Below are 14,313 nucleotides of genomic sequence, written 5' to 3' on the forward strand. Positions count from 1 at the left end.
TATTTTTAATTACAAATTTTATACTATAATTAACAGAATGAGGATGGCAAGTGCAGTAGACCTGCCCAGCAGAGCAATGAAATCCGTGGATGGTGATGAACTCGAAAATTGTTTGAGCAAAGGGTTAACAGGCAGATTCACACCTTCTTAGGTGACTTAATAGCTTGGATGTGATGAGCTATCCAAGTGTCCTTCTAGTGAAATGTACTTTGGGGAGGTCTGTGTTTGGGTTCCCCCAGAAGCAGACTATGAGACAAGGGTTTGAGTGCAAGTTGTTTATTTGGGAAGTGATCCCAGGAAGCAAGGAGAGAGGGGGGAATGAGACATGGAAGGGAAGGCAGCCAATAAATAGTGCATTACCAAACAAGTTACCACGGGGAGCAGCCAGAATTTCATCCCATTGGCGAATCTGGGAGATGGTGCAGAAAATGTCTGCTAGAGTTATCCCACACAGGATGGCTGTGTTATTTATAAATACCACAGGAAGCTGGGATATTTATACAGCAACTCCTGTCCATCATTGGTTGAGGGCTGGTCCCACGGGATGTTAACATCCTAGCACTTGCTACTTTCCCACAGCCCTTGGCAAAGAGATGCAGGTACAGGCAGCCAGAACTCACCAGGGATCAAAGGTATATGTGCGGTCTACTGGCAATTACTGCCACAGAGAGAATGACTTGGAAATTTATTAAAGGTTAAAATAAACAGAAATGTGCTGTGTTGGGAACATTCCTTTTTGCTACTGATTATGTTCAGTGAGAAGTAAAAAGTCTAGCAGAGATTCTAAGACAAAGATTGTTATGCAGAGTGTCATGCAGGGTCTCTGGTCCCGCTCCCCACATAAGAACACAGGACGTGGCGAGGCCAAAAAGGAACACCCACAGAGCCATAGTTAGGGGAGTCATACCACTATAGTCTCACTGGCAGCTGGGTTGGAGACACAGGAAGCAGGAGCCACACTATCCGCAACCTGCTGTCCACTTCTCTCTGCCAACCAACCTTACTTGCTAGCTGCAATCCGCCATGCTAACTGCAATCTGCTCTTGCTAGCTCAGCCACCATCTTCTTGCTAGCCCCCAGTTTCTGCTAGCGTAGCCACAGCAGTTATATTAGTGGCCAATGGCTCACTGGTTACAGCTTACGGCTAACTAGCCACAGCTGATGGCCATCCAATCACAGTTGATGGGCATATACTACCTGAGCCAGCACCTTTCCATGTGAGGCCGAGAGCCTGGAAACTGCACTCGTGGCTCTGTCCCCACAAAGATGATAAAAATTTCTTCATAATCAAACCAGGTAAATGTTTCCCAAAGCAGAATTATTTTCAAAGCCTGTTTTTTCCATGTATTAAAAGAGAAGAGTCAGAGTATACTGGTAGTCTGGTATTCTTTCTATTTAAACTGAAATTAGAATCCTTTGAAAACTGCAAATCAATACATAAATGAGAGTCGTTACTGTTAATTTAATTCAACAAATCTACGTTGAATCTGTTGTGAGTTAGGAGCAAAGGATAATAATAGCTGCTTGCATTATTACTCTATTATTGTATGATTGAATTTAATCTGAGGGATCCAGTCCCACTGGCAAAGGTTCACTATTCCAAATAATTAAAATTTTCCTTTTCTATCGCAATAGCAATAACATGAAATTAATATTGGCCAAGAAACTATTTTAGAACAAGTCGAAACCAGAGTTCCTTTACCCCATCCTCTCTGTGTAAATGGTCTGGATATATGCTGTAACACAATCTGATCACTGCATATTGGACCTGCTATGTGCAAGTACCACAGGAAGAAAGAAAGCCAGACACAGGTATTCTCCAGTGGAGCCTGAGGTCAGTAAAGACACAGGTGTGGAATGCACCTCACAGGTGAGAGGCAGGCAGGCAGAGAGGTTGTTCATCTCTACTGTGTGGCCCCGTGTTTACAGCACTGGTCCAAGCCCAGGGATCCTTCCAAGAATAGAGGGGGACTTCTACAAGAACATGAGAAGTGTGACCAAGGTTGCTGCTCTCTTATTTTGGTCATAGGTGGAGCCAAGCATCTCCTGCTTTTCCCAATGATTGTTCTGCTAAAGCTACAAAAGTCAAAGAAGTGGCTAGTGGTTCTGTAAAATCCAAGGAAACTCGTTTGCAGTGGGTGGGAGTTTTCTCCAAGGCAAACCTGAGACAAGGATTGGAAAGCAAGTAATTTATTTGGGGGTAGATCCCAGGAAGCACTAGTTGGGGAGAAGGGATACAACTTCAGAAGGGAGAGCAGCTCAGAAAGTTTGTTACAAAGCCAGTTACACCGGAGGGCAACAGGAGCATAATCGCACCATGGAACTCTGGGAAGTAGTGTAGAGAGAGATGCCTCAGAGTTATCCACTAGCTCTTGTCAATCACTGGTTGGGGGCTGTGGCCCCGTATCAAGCACAAGGTGGGGAGGTGGGGATATTAACTGCCCAGCTCTCCTGGCCTGCCCTTCATACAAGCACAATAGGTTCAGTGGACACAGAGAGTCTTCAGGTGAAGAGTTTCAGATGCTGACAGTTAGAAATTGGCCAGCATGCCAGGTAAGGTTCTGATACTGTGACAATAATGAAAATTGTGTCAAATCCTAGTGTGACACCAGGCTTCCTAACTCATCGTTGCACAACCTTAGATTAATCTATAAAATCTCTTTGACCTTGAATTTCCTCATTTGTGAAATGGGCAAAATAAATATCAGTTTTGCTGTGAGGTATCATTGAGATAAATCATGTATATAGGGTCTGCCAGATAACAGATGCTCCATAAACATTCATTTCCTTTTCAAAAGAGCTGAGATTACAACTCTGCACAATGGCAGGAGCATGCTGCAAGAAATCACTGTGATTGCTCAGTGCCCTCCTCAAGGTTCTCACAAGAGAAGTAAGTATACTTCATTTAGACTAAGTATAAGATTGTAAGGCTAGGAAAGCAGAGGCCAAAAGCACAGGTTACCAAAATAAATCTCAAAGATTTATTTGAAAAATAAAAGATTTAATTGGAAAAAAAAACAATCCAAGCAACAGAAAATAAAGGGAGAGAGAAGACCCATTGCCCATAGCCAGGGATGCAATTAAGAAGGATGCCCCAGAGACAGCAAAATTTCTCATCTACTCTTCTCTGTCTCAGAACTTTGAACTAAAAAGATATTCAGGGATATTCATAAGGGAGGCCTAATGCTCAAGATGGGTGAAGATATTGTAAGATGGCAATTTTTCCAAGTGAAGTTTTCTCCAGGCCAAGGAAATTGTATCTTCTGATGTTTAAGTGATCACAGAGTGGGTCACAGACTTCTGCCCTGATGGGCCACTTCTTGAACTAGGGCCTCCATCTTTCAGCTTGGAAACTGTTGGTCACCCTCTGAGCAACTCTAAGGTCCTGTTCTGAGAATCTGGGCAGATTCACGTGGTCTTCCTTGAGTTATTCCATGAATTTTTGAATGCAGCGAATGTGGGAGATTGATTCACTCCAACTCCTCATTCTTCCCTAAACCTAAAGCTTCTGCCATTGGACTTTGCAGAACCTCCCTCTGAAAGGGGGAAGTATATTTCCCACCCTTTAACTTTGGGTTGGGCCATGGGACTTGTTTAAAGCAATAGAATAATATGGAAGAGTCAAAGTACCCATTCAGAGGACTTAAGAGGCCTTGTGTGCTCCCACGTGCCTCCTATACCTCTACCATCACCACTAGAAGAACATGCTTGGGTTAGCCCACTGGACCCAGGAGGCAGATTAGAGATACATGGAGAAGAATTACCCCAGTTGCCAAACCCTGCAGCACAGCTACCTAAGTCAACCTACAATACTTCATGCGGTTAAAAGCAGAGCTGCCTACCCGAGGAGCCCCACCAATACTACCACCTGACCCCCAGATAATCCCCAGAAGCAAGCAAGCCCAGCTACAACCAGCAGAACTGCCCAGGTTTGCCCAGCTAAAATCATCTTACTCCTAGCTGAACTGCAGACTTTAGGTGATATAAATGCTTACTGTGATATGCTGCTGATATTTTATGGTAGTTTTTATGCAGCAACTGTTATAGTTACCCTTGATAGACCTCAGTCCTCCAACAGAATTTAAGCCCATCTTAGCCTAGGGAGAATATAAATTTCTCTGACCCTACCCTAGACTTACTGATCAAAATCTTTAGGAATAAGCCTCATAATATATATATTTTTGAAAATGTTCCCAGATTCTGATGATTAACCTTATCATTCATTTTGGCACTTTATTCATTCATTCTATCATTCATTCAATAATGTTATTCACCTATAACATACGATAACATCAGAACTAGATCAGGAGCTCTTTGTAGGAAAGTGTGTACTTTTAAAATTTTGTGTCCCCTTTAACATTTAGCACAGTAGTAAGTAGAGATTTAATAAATATTTGCTAAAACACATTGGCTATGAGTTAATAATTCATACATTGTAAATGAAATAGGGAGCTAAATCATATGATGAGCCTCTGTCAGTGATGATGGGGAGCTCCAGCATGCAGAACCTTCTAACTCCCAGCTCTCAACTATCTCATAGGTGATGCCCTCACTTCATTCCTCATTAATGCATGTCACTGGTGAGAGGAATAGAAGACTATAGAATTAACTGACCACAGAAATAATGGCCAAAGGACTGGAGAGAATAGGATTCTCAATGTGAATAATCCACATGCAAATAGCCAGAAGCTATTTCTTTTCTGGAATGTCTAGAATTCCTCAGGGTGGTAGAAATGCAATTTAGTTCCCAAATGGAAAAGGATGCATTATGCTCTTTGATTCATACCAAAATTTGGGACATTACTTATACTCCAGGATTCCTACTGCACCAACAGAATTTCCTGTAAAAAAAAAAAAAAAAAAAAAAAAAAAAAAAAAAAAAAACCCACCCCCAAGGACCTGCACTTTTCCATTCTTTTGATGGATTCCTAACAGGTGACTGTGTCTGAAGAGGGACTTTTAGAGCACTCTGAAGGGCTGCCAGTGTGGAGCCTTAAGGAAATGCCGTCAAGCCTGGCAGCTGTGTGCACACCAGGGCTCCAGGAGGCAGGTGGCCGCCATGATGAAAGTGAGCCTGCTGGAGATGGGCTCAGTTCCTCAACCCTGAATGATTCAGATGCTATGAAGTATTGATCGTATGCATCGCTCCAGGCTTTTAGACTGATTAATATTTAAATAGGGCACATTAATATTGCATATAAAATTGAGGTTTAAACAACTTTTGTGTCCTACTGAAAGGAGGGGCTGACTTTATTCAATGTACTCATAATTTTGGTTAGATCATAATAGAACTTTATCACTGGGAGGCCACACTAAATATTCAGGATAAGAACTTTTTAAAATCATTTGGACAGACCTCAGTCAAATGACTATCACCTCACTCAATCCATGTACTAAAGGAATCTGTCCATTTTTACAGGAAAATATTGTGATATAAATATGGGAGAAAATAAAATCATGTTTAACTGAAATGAAACTGTTTGGACTTAGACTTACAGTTACAGGTGAAAGCAAAGACAAAATATGGTCAGTTTTTCCACATTGCTCAGTTGACTAGTTTTGTTCCATTGAACCTAGCCACCGATTAAGACACTTGCATTAAATTCCTAATGTATGCAAGATGCTAGGTGCCTGGATTATAAAATTTGAAAACTCTGCCCTCAGAAATTGCAGTGTTCAATAGGGGAGGCACACATGGAAGTATATAATTACAACATACAAGGTCAGACAATTAAGTTCACGAACTTGTTGCAACAATGTTGCTAACCTTTTTTGATATCAGAGGGATTATTCATTATGAATTTGTACCAACTGGACAAACAGTTAACCAACTCTACTATTTGGAAGTGCTGAAAAGGCTGCATGAAAAAGTTAGACAACCTGAACTTTTTGCCAATAATTCATGGCTCTTGCATCACGACAATGCACCAGCTCACACAGCTCTGTCTATGAGGGAGTTTTTAGCCGGTAAACAAATAACTGTATTGGAATACCCTCCCTACTCACCTGATCAGGCCCCCAGTGTCTTCTTTCTTTACCTGAAGATAAAGGAAATATTGAAAGGAAGACATTTTGATGACATTCAGGACATCAAGGGTAATACGATGACAACTCTGATGGCCATTCCAGAAAAAGTGTTCCAAAATTGCTTTGAAGGGTGGACTAGGCACTGGCATTGGTGCATAGCTTTCCAAGGGGAGTACTTCGAAGGTGACCATAGTGTTATTCAGCAATAAGGTATGTAGCACGTTTTCTAGGGTGAGTTCATGAATTTAATTGTCCAACCTGTAGTGTGCTCAGTGCTATCCTGGAAATAAAAACACCACCCACTATGGGAATGCAGAGGAAGAACAAGCAAGTTGGCTCTAAAAGTCATAGACAGAAAGATACTTAAAAGCACTTAAAGAATGTTTTCTTGGGTCAATGCAGCATATTAATTCATCTAGAAACTTGAGCTATCTGATACTGAACAAAGAGTGATTGGATTGTAACTGGTTTTGCATCTGGAGATTTGCTTCCACCAAGAAGCCGAGACTAAAAGTCACCCACAAAAATAATTTCCTCACCCCAAATTCTCTTAAAGATCTGTGACAGAGTCATCATTTTGACTATATTTAAGTGACTTAAAGACCAAGATAATGTCTTCCAATTCTCTTGTTCATGAAAGAATCAACTGGAGACTTCAATCCCAAGGAGACCATTAACAGAGATTCTTCTATAAATAAATGACTGAATTGTGGATGGATGGATGGATGGATGGATGGATGGATGGATGGATGGATGTGTGGATGCTAAAGAGACTATTAGGATTTTATTCTACGTATTACCAAATATACCTGTTCTGAAAAAGCATAGCAATATTTACATTACAAGGTAAGCCACAAAAAGTAGTTTATGCAAATATAAAAAATATCTTCTCCACTGCCTTTGTTTCTTTCTTATTCTCTGCCTCACTACCAATACATGTTCATTGAATTCCAAAGATGTGAAACATTTCTCTAGGTTTTCTACTTTGAGATTTTACCTGAGAGAACCAAAAACCCATAGGTGACCATTGCTTAGAGCAGACCCTACAAATAATTAATAACTCCTTGCTGCAGCTGTGGTGAAAAATGCAGCACCTATTGAGGTGACATCAATTTCACTCTCTCCCTTTTTTCATGTGCCTATTTCCCCACTGTACTTCCATAAAGCCACCATTCTGATGTGAAAGTTAAGGGCTTTGGGACCACATTCCATGAGTTCAAATCCTAGCTATATGAGTGGCCCTTGGCAAGTTAATCTCTGTGCTCATCTCTAAAATGGGTTAATATAATACTGACCTTCTTGGCGGCTGTGATAAGTCAATGAAGTAGTGTACACAGGGCCCTTAGAACTGTTCTTGGCACATAGGACAACATATGTTAAAGGGCACAAATTGATAGCTAGTTGTAAGTTAAGCAACTTGCCCAAGATCACATAGCTAGAACTTAGCAGAGGAAGATCACAAAGCTGAGACAGTGAGACTTCAAAGTTCATGTTCTTAACTTCCTCCTCCCTCCCTGCCTCAAGAACACATAATGAGTTCATAGAGAGCATTTTGAAAATGAAATTGAAAGAGGCAATTAGTGTGTTATTCTAATTTTTCATGTTCTCCCTCTACTTTCCTGTTATTACAAAGCATACGAAAAGTTCATGAGAAATAGACTTCTTTGTTTTGGTTTTTAATCCAACTCTAAGCCAAGTCCCAGATATTGAGAAATGCAATGTACTTAACCCATTGCCTGTCTGAGAATTCTATTTCAGCCCTGAAGGACACGTTAAAAATACAAGGTATGATCAAACAATATGGTAAATGTTTAAATTAAAAAATAATTATTACAGTAAAGGACACATTGCCATCAATCCCCCTCAAATTACTCTCCCTCACTTTGAACACACTTATCCCATCATTCTTGCCACTTTCTGAAGCAGTTCTGGAAGTCCTCTTTCATGAGTGTCTTCAGTTGCACTGTCATGGCTGCCTCCATGTTCTGAATTGATTCAAAACATTTACTTTTCATCGTCATTTTGACTCTGGGGAAGAGCCAGAAGTCGCACTGTCAGATTCGGTGAATAAAGTGGATGAGGACAGACCGTATTGTTTTCATTTTGACAGAAATTGCTGTACCAGAAGTGATGTGTGACATGGAGCCTTTCATTGTGATCGACAAATATGGTGAATGCTGCTGCCGAGTGCCATCCAATGCAAAGGCAGGGATCTTCAATACAGGAAATGGCACTTCGAACCTTAGTAACAGTGTGTAACAAGTTTCAACTTGTTGAGTGCAGTCAGTCAGGTGTGAGCTATGGTTTTAAAGTGTGCTGTAAATCATCCTCCATCATGATAACGCTCTGTGTCACACATCACTTCTGGTATGGCAATTTCTGTCAAATAAAAACATTGCAGTGTGTCCTCATCCACATTATTCCCTGGATCTGGCACCGTGTGACTTCTGGCTCTTTTCCAAAGTCAAAATGATTCAGGACATCAAGACAGCCACAGCACAACTAAAGACACTCACGAAAGAGAATTTCTAGAACTGCTTCAGAAAGTAGCAAGAATGATGGGATAATTGTGTTCAAAGTGAGAGGGGGTATTTTGAGGGGGATTCATGGCAATGTGCCTTACCATAATAATTTTTTTTATTTAAACATTCACTGTATTATTTGATCACACCTCATATATTCTGATTAGACATAGGTACATGGACCATTGGAGAGCATGACATTTGTGTTTCCTCGTTGTTACAAAATTACAATACACACACACATACACACACACACACACACACACACACACACACGTCAGAGATAAATAGAGAATTTTGGTGGAAGACTGGTTATTATTAGTAGTAGTAGTAGTATTAACTACATTATGTTGAATCCCCTGAAAGCCGCTGAGATGGGGATTCCTGAGAAAGTGATTTTATTGTGTGAGTGTTCCCAGGAGAAAGGGAGGGAGGGAAGCAGATCAGCAGGGGAAGGAGTCTAGCCTGGGTCTGAACCCCCGACCCCGGGGGAGCTCTGGAACATGAATCATATTACAGAGTGGGTCTCTCTCCAACAGAACCAGCATTTTTTTAACTCGATGTCAGTCAGTCACTGACTTCCAGCAGTCCCTGGGGCCTTTGTAACTTCTTGGGCTTGGTGACTCCCGTTTTCCCATAGACAATTGTCCTGAAAAGGAGACCGCTATGACCTTTCAGCATCCAACACTACCAGAGCTGGGGTCTGGGTGCACTGGCCCAGTGAAGGAAATCTGGGCAGATACCTACAGCGTCACTACCCAAGCATTGAATATCTATGGTCCCCCTGAGTGATGACAGGGCCTGGTGCCCATTGCTCTCCACTTCCTCAATGTTTGGTGCATGACTTGCAACAAAACAGATGGTCAGTGACTATTTGCTGAATTAATGAATGAAGTCAAGTGAGAGATTTGACCTGAAATATTGAATAGGAGGGCCCCACCTAAACCAAGAGTGGGATGGAAGACATAATGACCAAATGACCAGGTGGTCAGCAATATAATGTCCCCCACCCCAAAATGCCCATGCCCTAATCCCTGCAACCTGTGATTATGTTAGGTAACATGGCAAAAGGGACTTTGCAGATGGACTTAAAGTTAACTTAAAATGAGGAGATTCTCCAGGTGAGCCAAATGTAATCATAGATCCTAAAAGTGAGAGAGGAAAGCAAAAGAGATGTCATAAAGGAAGGAACGGCAGAAGAGATTCAAAGCACGACGACTCAATCTGCCATTGATGGATTTGAAGAAGGAAGAAAGGGGACACAGCCAAGGCATATGGGCAGCCTGGAACCTAGGAATGGTACTCAGCCCATAGCCAGGGGAAGAAAAAATAAAAAGAGGAAATCTCAGTCCCATAAGAAACTGAATTCTGCCAACAACCTGAATTAGCAAGGAAAAGGATTCTTCCCTAAAGCCTCCCAGAAGAAACACCGCCCTGCTAAAACCTTGATGTGAGCTCAGTGATACAAGTGTCAGACTTTTAAGCATAGAACAGTAATAAACTATAATACATTTGTGTTGCTTTACCCTGTTTAAGTTTATAGTAACTTGTTACAGTAACAATAGAAAATTAATACATCACCTTGAAAACGGTGTTTTCCTCCATCTGGTTAAACATATAACCTCACAAGCAGTTGAGGTGAGCATTGCTCCTCAGCTACTGTCCTAGCACCGCAGGCTCAGGGGACAGATAAACCAGTGCTGACACCAGCGTGGCCTGGATGAGCCCCAAACTGTGCCACATGGAAGCCTAGGAAATCAACACCCCTCAGGCAGCACAGTGAGCAAAAATGTATGAACTTTAGGGTGAATGCATGTGGCCAAAATCAATCCCCTGGGACTTTTCAATCCGTATTCGAATAGACACACAGCACCCATACCACCCCAGTTTTCCATCACTTGCTTTCTCAAAACTGAAACTGCTTTCACTTTAGGTTGATGAAATGGCATTACCAGGGTGTACTCTCCGTTTGATGCCTCCAAGTTAACACAGTTGAAACAAATGGGGGAAGAATGGTCTGCGTTGGGTATGCAGAAAGGTGGGCTTTGTAACACCTCACGGGATTTTAGTGTTTTTAAGTCCAATAAATCACTCACTACACAGGAGGAAACTGAGGCCCAACAGGAATGTGAAATTCCAGAGGTCACACATCAGGTTAGAGCAGAGCCAGTCCTGGAACTCTAGTCTCCAACATTCCCAATCCTGAGGTGTGGCTGCTCACCTCACAATACCAGTTCACACTACAGCAAGGAGACACACATCTGGATGTTTCCAAGTGCTTGGATTAAACCTAGCCCAGGAAAAGAACCACCTGTGGGTAATTTTATAGAGCTTCAAAGTGCTTGTCCCCTCTCAGTGCAACCTGCTCCATGCCATGTCCTCCCAACCCAATCTTCACCACCTACAAGTCCTGCATTCAGCCACCAAAGGAAGCCCATTGGAGCAAGTTATGCCTGCTGTGACCCCTTTATACCATTTTTTATGTGCTCCACCCCAGCTTTGGTCTGTTTTTGCCTCCAACTGCCAGCACATGCTGCTCCTATTTGGAGGATTGCCCGAGGGCTACTGTACTTGCTTTGCCCCACACGCATGGAGACCTGATATGTCGGGGAATTTGCACCCTCCTCTTGGCACCGGTAAATCTGTGAGTGCCTGTGGGAGCAGTAAATCGTGTCTCATTCCGGCTGGGAATGTGCAGAGGTGTAACTAACCCTCCAGTACCCCCTGCAGGACGTGCTCAGAATCACATCTAGGCTTGGTTTGCTCCTGGTCTAATCCTGCTTCTATGGCTGCTTCTCTGGTTTCCCTCGAAGGAAATCTTCAATATGTCACTTGCACACAGTCTTTATCTCAGAGTCTGCTCTGGGAATCCTGACCTCCTTACATTTGAGCAGTCTGGAGCTTCGGGCAAAGCAGAATTTTCCATCCGATATGGCCAAGGCAGAGAGAATCTCTGACACAGAAATAAGATTTGCTTCTCAACCGTGGTAACCCTGCTGGCTCCCAACCCACGGGAAACTGTTTTTCACAAAAGAAAGAACCCTTAATTACTAACCGATAATTAAAATCTGAAGCCAAGTGCAGGAAGCCAGGGCTTGTCTCTGAGCAATGTTCCTCACCATCGTCCCCAGTATGTTGGTGAGTTCTGTACTTTGAATGTCGCACACATACAACCCTCCCCAATAAGTGCTCCGCTAGGCGAAAGAACAAGATGTATTGCAGCATGTGGGAGATGTTGTCATTAAGCTATAGAAATAGAAGGCTTATGTTTTATAGCTCAAACGTCGCCAATTTTTTAAATGAGAGATATGGTGTAAATCTAATGGCTATGGTCTTATTCACAGAGAGTACATTTTTTTTCAAGGGGAGCCCTTGAACTAGTGCTCCCTGTATTAAACTATTCAGGGATCACTAGTTCAAGGACTCCCCTTGAGTCACTGCAAGCAAAAATGCATCATTTGATCTTTATGCTCCTCAGTTTTCCCATCTGTAAAACAGGGACGACCATCTTCCCTGCTTCAGAATCAAAGGGGTATAATAATTATCCATATTACTGATGTGAACAATGACCTTTGTTGATCTATGAAAAAACATAATTGAACTCCCCAGAATGCTAGAGGCATTTTGCCCTCCTGGTATTAATCCTGGACCACTCTTCTCTTCTCAACTATACCCCACAGACATACATACTCATGTCCTCTCTCTAACTTGGAAAGAATGTTTTAGAAGACTCAAAGTGTTCTAGGAGCCAGTCTTTGTATGGGTGCCAGTGTGGTGACTAGACAGGTACTGAATTATTTGATATAGTAAGTACCTTGTTGGAATGCTTACCAGGCACCTCATAAACGAACAAAGAAATGTACTCTCTGTGAATAAGACCATAGCCAAGATTCATAAACACTTTGATTAAAACTCACAAGAGCTCACAAGTATCCTATTCTACACGATGGTTTGGTTTGGGGGTTTTCATGTGTTGCTTGTTTGGTCTTAGCTCATGAATCAATAGCCCAGCCCATGTAGTTGACTGTTAGTTCACATAGTATAAGATCCATCTTTTCTCTCCCACATCTCCTGTCTCTTCTTCCTGCCTTGGTTCTGATATTTTGGCCCCTGCTGTTTGATCTCTTTTGTCTCTTTGGCTTCTTCTGATCCACAGCAGTCCTAGTATCCAGCATTTGTAGAGTATGTGCTATGTGCTGGGCCTTCTGTTTTACATACATTATCACATGTAATTTGCATGTAATCAGTGAAGTAGGCACTTTCTTATCCACCTCTCCTAGATAAGAAACTGAAAATCAAAGAGGTTAGTGATCTGCACTAGCTCACACAGCCAGGTGATGAGTGAAATGTGAAGTTCACCATCTATCTCGCTATTGACATCATTCAACTTAGCCCAGCTCCAAGCTCCCACAGCTCAGCAAATGACCACGGAGACAATGATTAATGTCCCAAACAGGAGAGTCATCCTTGACTCCTCAAGCACTAGATCTGCTAGTCCTAGCTCCACTGTGTTATACATCTCTTTCTCTTTGGTTCCAATACTGGCCTCCTGGACCAAGCCAACATCACTTCCCTCCTGGACTGCGCAAAAGCCTTAGCTTCCTGCTTCAATTCTTGCCCCTTCTAATGTGCTTTGCCCATAATAACCAGAGAAATCATTACAGAGAAAAAAGGACCAGAGCCAAGTCACTCCTCGGGTTAAACCCATCCAGTGGTTCCCCCTGCACTTGGAATCACACCTTCTCCTTCCCTAACTCCACATGTCCTGGGCACATTTTCATTCTATCTCCTGCTCACTCACTATATGTCAGACTTTACAACTCCAGGATTTGTTCCTAATTCAAGACTTAAAATGCTCATACACTGGCTTTTCCCACAGCTGAGCTCATCTCAATTTAAGTATCCCTCCCTGTTTAGTTCTTTCCTAGTTCTTGAAATAGTCTGTAATTATGTTTTTGGTTCTCGTTTTCTGCTTTCACACACACACACACACACACACACACACACACACACACACACACAGTGGAATGTCAGGTGCAGGCATATGGGGATCTTACATGTCTTACTCATGTCTTCATCCTCAGCAAAGCACAGTGGCTGGAAGAGAGTAAATGATTGACAATATGTGTTGGATGACTGACTGGCTGATGAAGGGATGCTTTGCTTTTCTCCTTTTTTAGCATTCTCCCTAATTTCTTCTAGCCGTGCTTTGTCCTCAAAACACCCCTCTCTCTGGCTTTGTTGTGCTCCTTTTATTCTTCTCACAGTAGGATTTATTTATTTATACCTCAGTAAACAGCAACATTTCACCATGAAAGAAAAGTTTCTTCTCAGTGCCATCAGGAAGATAGTCTATGCAGGAAATAAACATTGCTTAGTATACTACATCCTAGCTTCTTGGGAGAACTGGTGTACCTTTTCATAGCCACATACCAAGGCACAGAAGACCTGTCTATCCAGCTAACTTCTGCCCTCCAAGGGAGCAGCAGGAACTAGATAAGAATAGGAATGGTTGTCCTGATACTTTCAACTCATTCATTTGTGCTGCATGCAGTTAGCAATAGCCATTCAAGTTCTCAAAATATGCATTTTCAAGCTAAAAAATTAACCTATATTTTTTTACACTCTGTTACATAGCTAAAAGATTTTGAACATTAAAAAAAAAAAAGATGTACATGAATGTATTTTTAGCTAACAAGCTTTGCTTATCCACTACTCCACTGGAAAGGAATTTCCAAAATTTGGAATTCTAGTCACAAGGCTC

The 14,313-nt window shown here is 42.0% G+C and overlaps 1 protein-coding gene across 1 annotated transcript in view; it reads left to right on the forward strand.

Moving 5' to 3' along the window:
• The window catches only part of PCSK2 (proprotein convertase subtilisin/kexin type 2), a 294,040-nt gene that overhangs the window by 178,004 nt on the left and 101,723 nt on the right, over window positions 1–14,313 (forward strand). The window lies entirely within an intron of this gene.

This window comes from Rhinolophus sinicus, chromosome 13 (assembly GCF_057876585.1).
Source record: "Rhinolophus sinicus isolate RSI-liver-muscle chromosome 13, RSI-T2T, whole genome shotgun sequence".
NCBI classification, from domain to species: Eukaryota; Metazoa; Chordata; class Mammalia; order Chiroptera; family Rhinolophidae; genus Rhinolophus; species Rhinolophus sinicus.